This window comes from Balaenoptera borealis (assembly GCF_965194805.1).
Source record: "Balaenoptera borealis genome assembly, chromosome: 1".
NCBI classification, from domain to species: Eukaryota; Metazoa; Chordata; class Mammalia; order Artiodactyla; family Balaenopteridae; genus Balaenoptera; species Balaenoptera borealis.
In genome coordinates this window covers 86,177,879-86,190,504 of record NC_138860.1, presented here as the reverse complement: position 1 = coordinate 86,190,504, position 12,626 = coordinate 86,177,879, and positions in this window count along the sequence as shown.

Below are 12,626 nucleotides of genomic sequence, written 5' to 3'. Positions count from 1 at the left end.
CTTTTAAAAGTCTGTCAATGTGGAATATAAAAGAGGTGTAAGAATGATTTTTAAAAATTTTGTCTTGAGAGTCTAGTTTTTCTTAGGTCTTGCTTAAATTCTGTCTTTTCCATTCCTTATACCTTTCTCAGGATAAATACCCAAAGAAATTCCAGATGATTTGGGGAAGGAAGTGGGTGACTTAGTACAACCTCTCCCAGAGCTGAGTGTTTTATTTGCTATTTTTCCAGTTTCTCAAGTTAGAGACCTTAGGGTTTCCTAACAGATTTCTAACCACTCCACATCACCCCTCCTCCCATACCGAGACACACAGCTCCTCAAATAGGCTTACATTTAAAATGTAAATATCTGGTATTTGGCATGTTAAGTACTTTAAAGGAAAACAAAATAGTGATTGTCTTTTCCTTGCCAAGTGTTTCCTTTGAATTCCCTGAAAAGAAAATTTTATGAAAATGAAAAAGCGGGAGAGGGAGAGCTTTTGGTATAAAATGACATGGCGGGGGGGGGGGGGGGGGGGGCAGGTATTTGGAGTTAGTTTAGTTTGTTTGTTTGTTTGTTTGTTTGAATACAGGCCAAAGGAAGCCAAGATGATATAAAACTGAACCAAAATGAACTGAGGAAAAGTTCAAGGAAGAGTTTAAAAAACAAGAGAAGGAAAAAAGGGGTACAAAGAAACCTGGAAGCACATTTTAGTACCAGCTTAGGAAGAAGTCCTGTGTTCTGATCCCACTAGCCATTGCAGAGTCTGGAATTCTGGAATGGAATCTCAGAGAGAGTTCAGGGAGGGAGATTCAGATTTGGGAGTCATCCACATATGAGTGATAGTTGAGGGCATTAGAACAAAATAAGATGTCCACAGAGAATGTATATAAGAAGACTTATCAGGCAAAGGAGAGCAAAACATGGTTGAGGGGAAAGAGGAGAGAGAAGTTAAGTTGTCTACCATAGTTGTCAAAGAAATTGAGGAGCAGGTAGAAAAGGAGGTGAATTTGTGAAAAAAAATGTATGGAAGCCAAAGAATTTCAAGGGAGAGATGATTTGGGGAGTTAAATGGTAGGGCTTTTGTAACAGAACATAGTAGACAGAATGGGAGAGTGGGCTAGAAATAATGAATGTGAGGAAAGGCCATGAATTCATTTCACCACTGGATAGTAACTGCACAAAGTACACCATAGTAAGCATAGACAGGGATCCACGAAAGTGGGCCTTACCCCCCATACCCATTGTCCCCACCCTCATATCATCTCTTATCTCCATTACCTCAATACCCTGAAACTTTCTAGTCTTAATCAAGAAGCCAGGATAAATAAGATGCAGGGGAATAAAAATTCCCCACAGGGCTAGTACACAGAAAGAAAGGTGCCCGGGAAGGGGCTGGATGAAGAAGAATACTACTAGGCTAGCAGACAGGTGTATGGAGCTAAATGAAGGATAAAAGAATGAAATACAGTCAGACATGGAAACAACCTAAATGTCCATTACTGATGAATGGATAAAGAAGATGTAGTGTGTATGTGTATGTATGTGTGTGTGTGTGTGTGTGTGTGTGTGTGTATATATATATATATATATATATATATATATATACCATAAAAAAATGAAATAATGCCATTTGTAGCTACATGGCTGGACCTAGAGATTATCATACTAAGTGAAGTAAGTCATAAAGAAAAAGACAAATACCATTTGATATCACTTATATGTGGATGCTAAAATATGACACAAATGAACTTATCTATGACACAGAAACAAACTCACAGACATAGAGAACAGACTTGTGGTTGCCAAGGGGGAGGGATGGATTGGGAGTTTGGGACTAGCAGATGCAAACTATTATATATAGAATGAATACACAACAAGGTCCTATTGTATAGCACAGGGAACTATATTCAATGTCCTATAATAAACCATAATGGAAAAGCATATGAAAAAGAATATATATATAGGGACTTCCCTGGTGGCTCAGTGGTTAAGACACCACGCTCCCAATGCAGGGAGCCGGAGTTCGATGCCTGGTCAGGAAACTAGATCTCACAGGCATGCCGCAACTAAGAGTTCGCATGCCACAAATAAAGAGGCTGTGAGCCGCAACTAAGGAGCCTGCCTGCCACAACTAAGACCTGGCGCAACCAAATAAATAAATAAATAAATAAAAGAATATATACATATATATATATAACTGAATCACTTTGCTGTACAGCAGAAACTAACACAACATTGTAAATCAACCATACTTTAATTTTTTAAAATTTGTTTAAATTTAAAAAAAAAGAAATAGAGTCAGGAAAAAGGCCAAACTCGTGAAGTAAAACATGTTTTAAGCTGAAGTAATGAGGCAGGGTTTAAATGGTAGAATAAAGAGTGAGGTTAAGGATTCAGGAGCAAAGGAGCGAGGAGTGGAATGAATGAGAGGACGGTTCAGAACATTCCTTTAATGAACCAATAAGAAGCACGCATCAGGATATTATTAACTCAACATCTTTAATGTTCAAAAACTAATCTTCTGCTGCCGAATATCTTCTGTTGCCTCTCCAGATCCACTCTTCACCCTTCTCCACCCTGCTCTGCTACCCAAAACCCACATGAACTGCATCAAGTCCTATGACTTCCTGCATTTGGTCCATGGGGGAGGGGCACTGACAGGAAATCGGAAGTCTGCAGGAGACTGAGGTTGGAGTATTTTTTCCCCAACTGCCTCTGTGTCGGGTGGGTACAAGAGCACCAACTCCTTCTACTGAAAGCCACAGATCTGTTTGGGGCTATAGCCAGCACTGTGATGCACCACCCAGATTTTCCTTCAGGAACGAGGACTTATTCCATAGTACTGGGAGTACTGCCGGAAGATGACCTTCAGCTGTCAGTACTTGTAGGGGTTGCCTCAGCTGAAGAAAGTTGCCTTGCCCAAGGTTATACCTCCTTCTGGGGGCATCCTACATCCAGTGAGTGATCAACACTGAGGTATAAAGACCCAGCCAGCCCTTTTGCCCTGACTTAAACAAACTCAAGACTCATTCATCCCAGCTCTAGAGCACCCCCAGGGGTTGACTGAGGCCTTTGTTGGACTGCATTGCCATTCAGTTTCTCCCACAGCTTAATCCTGCTTCCTTCTCCTCCCTTCCACAGGTATTGGTCCCAAGAGCATTCCCCGGTAAATATCCTGAATGCTATTTCCATCTCACAGTTGAGTTCCTAGGGAACCAAACATGTGACAGAGCCCCTCTCCACATAGCTACCCTCTGAGAAAGCCCAAACTGACCTATGGGAGAAACTACATGGAGAAGCCTCCAGCCTACATGAAGAGGTGAGAGGTACCCAGCCAGCCCTCAGTTTCTCCAGGCCCCACTGTTTCCAGCTCCAGCCACTGTCTGATTGCAACCACATAAGAAATCCGGAGCCAGACCACCCAGCTGAACCCGTCCCCAATTCCTGTCCCACAAAAACCACGAGAGAGAATAAAATGATCATTAGAGGTTTAAAATGATCATTTAAACCTCTAAATTCGGAGTTGTTATACAGCAATAGTAACTTGAACAACCCCCTCGATCACATTTTTCTGATCAAGTCTCACTAGTGCCCTTTTGCTCTGTACTGGTGATAGTCATTCTACTCTTTTTAGTTTTGCTTATGCTGTTCTTCTACTTTAACCAAAGTGATTTTTACCCCCTCTGAATCCTTAGGACTTATTAAATGTATTCAGTGTTTATCCTATGCTGCCTTGCAATGTCTCATAGGTGTTATCTAACTCAAGTTTGCCCAACCAGATTGGAATTTCCTAGAGAAAAACCAAGTCAGTAACTTGGCTTCCTCTGGCATCACTCACAGGCCTTAGCACAGTGCTGAGCACACAGTGGGTACTCAAGACATGTTCGGTAATTGATTATGTCTCAAATATCTCTGAGATGGTAGTTTAAATTCATACTTCCATTAGGAAATATAGAGTTTGGTTGATGCCTTCTTGAGGAATAAGTAATAGGAGTTAAGGATAACTTCAAACTTCTCTTCCTCTTAACTTTTTACCTTTCCCTTTTCCAAACTAGTTAATTTGCAGTCTCAAGACAAAACTAAGCTGGTGCCAGTGCATTTTCTCCAGAGTTCAGACTGATTTAGAACCATGAGAAATTTTTCCTACCCATACCTCTGAGAAATCCCAGAAACCATCCAACAGGGTCACTACTGCCCCTCTTGGCACCAGGATAGATGATCAATACTCAAAGAATATGAACAAGTCTACAGGCTCATCGTGTTAATATTCTGTGAAAAGCTTCCAGGTCAACACCCGCCAAGGCAAAGTAAGTTGTTATGTTTGTATAGGATCTTAGAGTTAAGGGCTATATATCTCTATATCTATATCTATATCTATATCTATCTAAAATGAGCTACCTTTCCAAAGGAAAAAACCCTGAAGTTTATTACGGCTAAATGGTAGGGTAAATTGTCTCCAAAAATGGCCATGGACAATTTCTCCCACCCTGTTCATATATGGCACTCATCCCATCAAGAAGTGGAGTGTATTTGCCCTCCCATTGAATCTGGGATAGCCTTGTGATTTGCTTTAACCAATAGAATGTAGTGGAAATAACACTGTGCAAGTTCTGGGCCTAGCCCTTAAGAGGACAGGTATTTTCTGTTTTTCCTCTCATAGGGATCAGTTCTCAAATAAAGAAGTTCAACTAGGTTGCTGGAGAGAGAGGCCATATTTAGAGAGAGGCCCTAGAGGATGAGAGACTATAAAGAGAGAGAGAGCCCAGACATCCCCCAAGCTGTCCCAGCCACCCCAGTGGAGGCCCCAGCCATGTGAGTGAAGCCATCTTGGATCGTCCAGCCCTTGTCAAGCTGTCCCAGCCAACATCATGTGGAGTAGAGATGAGCCATTCTACCATGCCCTGCCCAAATTTCAGAATCTGAAGTAAATAAAGCATGGTTTTGGTTTTGGTTTTGGTTTTTTCCGGCCATGTCGCATGGCTTGCAGGATCTTAGTTCCCTGACCAGGGACTGAACTTGGGCCCAGCAGTGAAAGCACCAAGTCCTAACCACTGGACCACCAGGGAGTTCCCAGCACGGTTGTTGTTGTGGGGTTTTTTTGCTTTTTTTGGTTTTTTTGGCTGTGTTGGGTCTTCGCTGCTGCGCGCAGGCTTTCTCCAGTTGCAGCGAGCGGGGGCTACTCTTCATTGCAGTGCGTGGGCTTCTCATTGCAGTGGCTTCTCATTGCAGAGCACGGGCTCTAGGCGCGTGGACTTCAGTAGTCACGGCATGCGGGCTCAGTAGTTGTGGCTTGTGGGCTCTAGAGCACAGGCTCAGTAGTTGTGGCGCACGGGCTTAGTTGCTCCGCGGCATGCGGGATCTTCCTGGACCAGGGATCGAACCCGTGTCCCCTGCACTGGCAAGCGGATTCTCAACCACTGCACCACCAGGGAAGCCCCACGGTTGTTGTTTTAAACTACTCAGTTTTGAGGTGATTTGTTAGCAATGGATAACAATAGCAAAACTAGGGATATACTCAAGGTCCTATGATTAGTGCTTTGTGAAGATGAATCTCAAACCCGGTTCCTCTGATCAAAGTTCACATCTTTTTCCGAGGGTGACCATTATAATCCTGTTTAATTCATGTGCACAAAATGTTTTGCTCCCTAAAATATTTTTACCCCCATTAATGCCCAAAATGCCACACATAGATGTTCAATCTTATGACCCCTGTTGAGATGTAAGCATTCCACGATAATTAATAAGTAAACTTAATTATTCTATTAAAACTTAGTTGAAGATATTTATCAGATTTTTTTTGAGAAAAGGTTTTGATTGGCACCATGAATACTATAAAATGATTGAACTGCCACACATTTTCCAGGTTTTTTCCAATCCCATTCTTTCTTTAATTTGAGAACCTTTTCTCTGTAGGGATTTTCAGTGAGTGGCGAAGAGGGAAGCATACCATTACAATAAACTCTTGATTTTTGCAGTATGAATACCAAATTCTATGAAATATCTGCAAAAGGTTAAAATTCTAGGTTGATATTCCCCAGTTTGAGTCACCTCTTTATATGCTAAGGGAGTACAAACCAGTTTTAACATTAGTCAAAGTAAAACAAAATTGGGAGAGTAAGTCTCCTAGAAATAAATCTATATTGCAATATCAAATAGAAATGACTTAGAGATTATGCACTCTAAGAATTATTGCATCATTGCATTTCTCCAGTAGCACAGATAATAGTTACCTTAAAAGAAATGTGTAACCTTGATAACAAGGTAACTTTCAAAAAATAACTTGAGGGCTTCCCTGGTGGCGCAGTGGTTGAGAATCTGCCTGCCAATTCAGGGGACACGGGTTCGAGCCCTGGTCTGGGAAGATCCCACATGCCGCGGAGCAACTAGGCCCGTGAGCCACAATTACTGAGCCTGTGCGTCTGGAGCCTGTGCTCCGCAGCAAGAGAGGCCGCGATAATGAGAGGCCCGCGCACCGCGATGAAGAGTGGCCCCCACTTGCCACAACTAGAGAAAGCCCTCGCACAGAAATGAAGACCCAACACAGCCATAAATAAATAAATAAATAAATAAATAAAAATTAAAAAAATAATAATAATAACTTGAAACTTCTAGTTAAACATGGAGAATTTAATACAGTACATACTTACCTCCATTCCTTCCCAAACCTACTAAAATGACGTTGAAGGAATAAACCTAAACCCAAAAGGACAAAGAGACTGAACAAAGAGAATACAGTTGATGAGAGAGCTCAACAGAATTATGGAATCTGTAAAGCTGATGAACCGTATAGTTCAGAAATGCTTTCTCCTCACTTCTGATGTTTTCCTTCTTGAAAAAAAGAGCTCAGTTAGTACAGCTGGGCCTCTCCCAGTCCTTTGTTCATCCACCCTAAGTGGAGTATTCCACTCCCCTCCATCCTCTGTGCTCCTGGGAGAGGGAGCCTGTTCATTAGAACACACATTCTGCTGTGCTACTCCACACCGAGGTCTGCCCCAATACAGGCTGCTTGATTCTGGGGTACGTTAGCTGGCCCACTGACTCTCAAACCAAGCTGCATGCTCCAATCTGGCCTCCAACAGTAATAAAGGAGATATGTTGACCTCCATATTTACTTTTTGCTTTATTTCTCAACTTGTTCAGGATGCTTGCACAAAGAAGGAATGCTATTATTGAGACCCCCTCAGAGACCCCATTAGACTAGAGGTAATTGTCTTAGCAGAGAGGAGAAAGTTGAAACCTTATTGCCTGCAGGAGATTGAGAGACAAATTGATTTACTCTGTAGAACCCCACAAAGATTTTGAATTTGGAAACACTAAGAACCCTTGAAGATGAGGGTGAGCATAGGGCTAAAACAGAAGAAACAGGGCTTCCCTGGTGGCGCAGTGGTTAAGAATCTGCCTGTCAATGCAGGGGACACGGGTTCGAGCCCTGGTCCGGGAAGATCCCACATGCCGCGGAGCAACTAAGCCCATGCGCCACAACTACTGAACCTGCGCTCTAAAGCCCGTGAGCCACAACTACTGAGCCCGCATGCCACAACTACTGAAGCCCGCACGCCTAGAGCCCGTGCTCCACAGCAAGAGAAGCCACTGCAATGAGAGGCCCGCACAACGCAACGAAGAGTAGCCCCCGCTCGCCGCAACTAGAGAAAGCCCACGCGCAGCAACGAAGACCCAACGCAGCCAAAAATAAATAAATAAATAAATAGTACACACCCCAAATTAAAACCAAAATGAAATATCACTACACACCTATTAGATTGGCTACTTTTTTTTCAACTGACTATCAAGTGCTGGAGCAACTGGAGCTCTCAAACACTGCTGGTGGGAATAAAAAATACTATTAAGAACTGTTTGGCAGTTTTCACAAAGTTAAACATACACTTACCGCATGACCCAGCACTAGGTATTTAGTTAAGAACAACAAAAACATATGTACACTCAAAAACCTGTACTTGAATGTTTATAGTGGTTTTACTTGTGGTTGCTGAAAACTAAAAACAGCCCACATATTCTTCAACTAGTGAATGGATAAACCAACTGTGTACGTCTGTATAACGGAAAAACTCAGCAGTAAAATGAAGCAAACTCCTGATACGCAACAACACGAATGAATGCTGAGTGAAAGAAACCTGACTCAAAAGGCTACATGCTGTATAATTTAATGCATAAGACACTCTGGAAAAGGCAAACTTATAGGGTCAGAAACAGATCAGGAATTATGTCCGGAACAGGGTGATGTCCTGATTATGATGGTGGTTACACGGCTTTATGCATTTGTCAAAACTCATAGAACTCTACACTAAAAAGGGTGAATTTTACTCCATGTAAATTATACCTCCAGAAACCTGACTTTAACAAAAGGAATGAGTTTGAAGTTTTTCATAATAAAGAGTTCTTTCAAAAAGTATACACCCTCTTTCAATTCTACTTCTGGGAAAGAGTTGGACAAATGTGTAAATATATATGAACAAGAATATTCTGATTGAAGTATTGTTTGTCATAGGTAAAAATTTTTTTAAAAACAAAAAACAAAAAAAACCTACCAGTCCAAAGGCAGAGGATTAACTTAAACACATTGGGTTTCTACTATACAATACTATGCAGTTTAAATTGCTGACAGGGATATATATTTATTGACACAGAAGAATGTTCACAAAACAGTGTCAAGAAAAAAAGGTTATAGGCCCATTATGTATATAGCTTGGTCCTATTTTTGTAAAAAGAATAATATTTATACACACAAAATATATGCATTTAGATATAGCATCATAGAAAAAAGATTGTAAGTTAGCAGAATGGTAACAGTGGTTATCTCTAATTGGGAGAATTTTGAGTGATGTTATTTTTCTTTTTTGCTTTTTGGAATCTTCTCTTTTCCTTAAAATAATCAGGTATTATTTGTATATTGTAAAATAATAATTAAGAGGAAAAGTGACAAGCCATTGCTAAGATCTGATATTCTCTACCATTCTGGAGCCAACTCCAACATTTCCTTTTTATTTTTTAAAAAAGGAACAAAAAGAAATTCTTGCCAATGTGCATGGATTTGTAACCAGCCAGTGATGGTGCTATTTAAATAAAATATATGTAATACATGAAACAATAAGCATGTTTGATGGTAGAAAAATGGGGAGAATGCAGGATCTATGAGCTCATAAATAATTGCATTTCACTTTTGCAGGTATTGCCTTAGAAATGACTTGAACCTTTAAAAAAAATAAATAAATAAGGTTTGTTGGTTTTGTATTTGTATTTCATCCTCAAAGCAATGACTCCCCACCAGCTACAGGGAATTAACTGAGGCAGAAGCAGCCAGAGTCAAAAATGTCTGTTTCCTTTAAAGGTTTTTGGTTTTGTTTTTAAAGTATCTTACATTTTGAGTGGTGGGTCTGTCAGAGCCTGCTGCTTTGTCCTAGTAATATTTCTGCATGACCCCAGCCAAGTCATTTTACCCTTCAAGACTCATGCTCTTTTTTTAAAAAAGTATAGATATTTTGAAGCAAATAAAATGTCGATGAAAGCACAGCAAGCTCTTTTCCTTTAAGGTTTCAAAGAAAACCCAAATCATTTGTCACAATCTGATCTGAGAACAGACTTCTTATTTGGGGGATGATTAAACCAGTAATAAGCTACCATCGTCACAAGATTTTGCTATATTATCATCTGATTTCTATTCCTATAGCAATTCAGACATAACAATTCTTTAAAAAACAAAGAAAAAGGTATCTTTAACTAGAATCTTCTCACTATTAAAGGGAAGAGGCATAAGTGTTACTGTCTTTTGCTTGGGTTGGAACACAACCTTCATTTGAGTTAGATGAATGGTAGAGAATAAAAAGAAAAGGGAGAAGTCAGGCAGAATGAGGAGGCCACCAGAGCAGATGGAACAAATTATTATAATTCCAGGGCGCCATGATATCCTTCCTTGCAGAGGAAGCAGTTTATTAAATATATTAAGGAGAATCCTGCTTTGACATAACATATCCTTTGGTGTCATCTCAGAGACAGTGAAGCATGGGTCTGCCTGCTGTGGAGTGGCACTTTTTATGTTCTCATATATAACTATAGGCCCTGGTTATGCACCCATCCTGTGGAAAGATTGTTGACATCAGCTAAAGAAAATCTCACTGCTAATTGCCCACCCCCCTTGGTTCACATAACACTTCGTTCTACCACTATTTAGAACTTCTCACTGTTGTATTCTTGTAATTGGGTAAGGTATCTGCATCCCCTAAAGAGACTGTGAAGTTCTTGAGGGCTGGGATTATGTCATTAATTTTTTATTTCTAGGGCCTGCCATGTTGCCTAGCACCTAGAAGTACTCAATATATGTTTGTAAACTAGTGAAAGTATTGTTGCTAACCTTTGCAAAAGGGACTGCAAAGAACAATTCCAGATGGCTGGAATCTCTACAAAGAATGGCAAACTCCTGGGAATTCCCTGGCAGTCCAGTGGTTAGGTCTTGGTACTTTCACTGCCGTGGCCCAGGTTCAATCCCTGGCTGGGGAACTAAGATCAAGCCACGCGGCGCGGCAAAAAAAAAAAAAAAAGGCAAACTCCTTACCACCTCTGCTCCTCCAATAGGTGTAGAGCACTGATTCTCAAGCGTGGGCCCTCAGACCAGTACCATCTAACAGGTCACCCGGGGACCTATTAGAAACGCAAATCTCTGGGCCGTTCTCACCTACTGAGAAGGACCACATTCTGCCTATGGAATGTGTCTCTCTGCTTTCACTTTACTATGGCTCTCTCTTGAATTCTTTCCTGAGTGAAGCCAAGGACCCTCACTTGGCAGCCTGTCCCAGGAACTTGCCCAAGACCTGGGACATGACCATCCTCTTGTGCCCCACTTTTCTCCAACCTCTTTACAAAGCGTTATTAATAAATCTACTTTTTACCTATCAAAAAATGCAAATCTCTGGACATACCCCAAACCTACAGAATCAGAAACCTTGGGGCAGAGGCCCAGAAATCCGTATTTTAACAAGCTTTCCAGGTGATTCTGATGTACAATGACGTTTGAAAACCAAAAAGAGAAAGTTCAATGGCGCCTATGTCCTTTTTCTGGTTTAGCTTAGCAGCTCTATGACTAGCCATGGGAGAATCCATAAATCCCTCAAAACTCAGTCTTTATAGGGTATAACAAGGGAGTTGAAATGATGCCTGAGGACCCTCCTGGCCTAAAATTCTTGGAAAAGGCAGAAAGAAAGTAAATAAATATTCCAGTGACTAGACTCATTCATTCAATCAGCAAATATTTATGTACCAGGCAGTGTTCTGAGCATGGAATCAACGCATGACACAAAGTTACTCCTTTTTAATTAAAGTTGCAACATTTCAGACCACAAACTTTGACCTGTCTTCTGTCTACAAGATTCTCATACTGCATCTGTCATGCGATGTGAACTGGAAAACCGAGAAAATGATCCAGAGTTCTGACCAGACCCTCCCCCAAATTACTTTGACTTTAATTCTTGAAAGCTTTTGTGTTTGCTTAAGGGACTTCAGTACCAGTGTGTTAGAAGACAAGCATGTGATAATAAATGTGATTATCAAAATAGACTATCTCTGGGTCTATGTTACTCACCGTGCAAAGTTGCTTGCCCTTTTAGGAAACTGAATCCATCTAATTCTGTCTCCTCATCGATTCTCTCTTCTAGGCAATTAGTCACCACCTGTACTGTTTGAGCAAATTCCTGTGTTGACCATTCCTCTTTCCTTTTGATCTGCCTCCCTCCCTCACTGAACTCTCATATTCCCCACCACACAAACTCAGAGCACTTAGTGGGTTACTGTAAGGTGTTTTAGACTATTTACCATATTTAGTAAGTTTAAATATCCTTTTAAAAAAGGACCCTTTAAGGGACTTCCCTGGTGACGCAGTGGTTAAGAATCAGCCTGCCAATGCAGGGGACACGGGTTCGAGCCCTGGTCCGGGAAGATCCCACATGCCTCGGGGCAACTAAGCCTGTGCACCACAATTACTGAGCCTGTGCTCTAGAGCCCGTGAGCCACAACTACTGAAGCCCTCAAGACACAACAACTGAGCCTGCGTGCCACAACTACTGAAGCCCACGCGCCTAGAGCCCGTGCTCCGCAACAAGAGAAGCCACCGCAACGAGAAGCCCACGCACCGCAACAAAGAGTAGCCCACGCTCGCCGCAGCTAGAGGAAGACCCAACGCAGCCAAAAGTAAATAAATAAATAAATTTATTAAAAAGAAAAAAAAGGACCTCTTAAGAAAAAACAAACCCTTGGGACTTCCCTTGTGGTCCAGTGCTTACAACTCCACGCTCCCAATGCAGGGGGGCCGGGTTCGATCTCTGGTCAGGGAACTGGATCCCACATGCATTCCAGAACAAAGATCCCACGTGCCGCGACTAAGACCCGGCACAGCCAAATAAATAAATAAATAAAACAAGGCAAGAAAAAACAAACCCAAAAGTCACCACACTTGGATACCTTTGACTCTCTGACTGGTTCACATTTCACTGCATTTGGAAGGACAGGAGATGGCGCCAGAAGGCAGCAGAATGCCTTGGTTTTAGTAGGGTTTTAGCCAACCCCAGAGTGAGCAAAGGGCTAGAGAGGGAGAGGTAGGAATTAAAACAAAGGCGTCAGAGTTTGAGTAGCAACTGGGG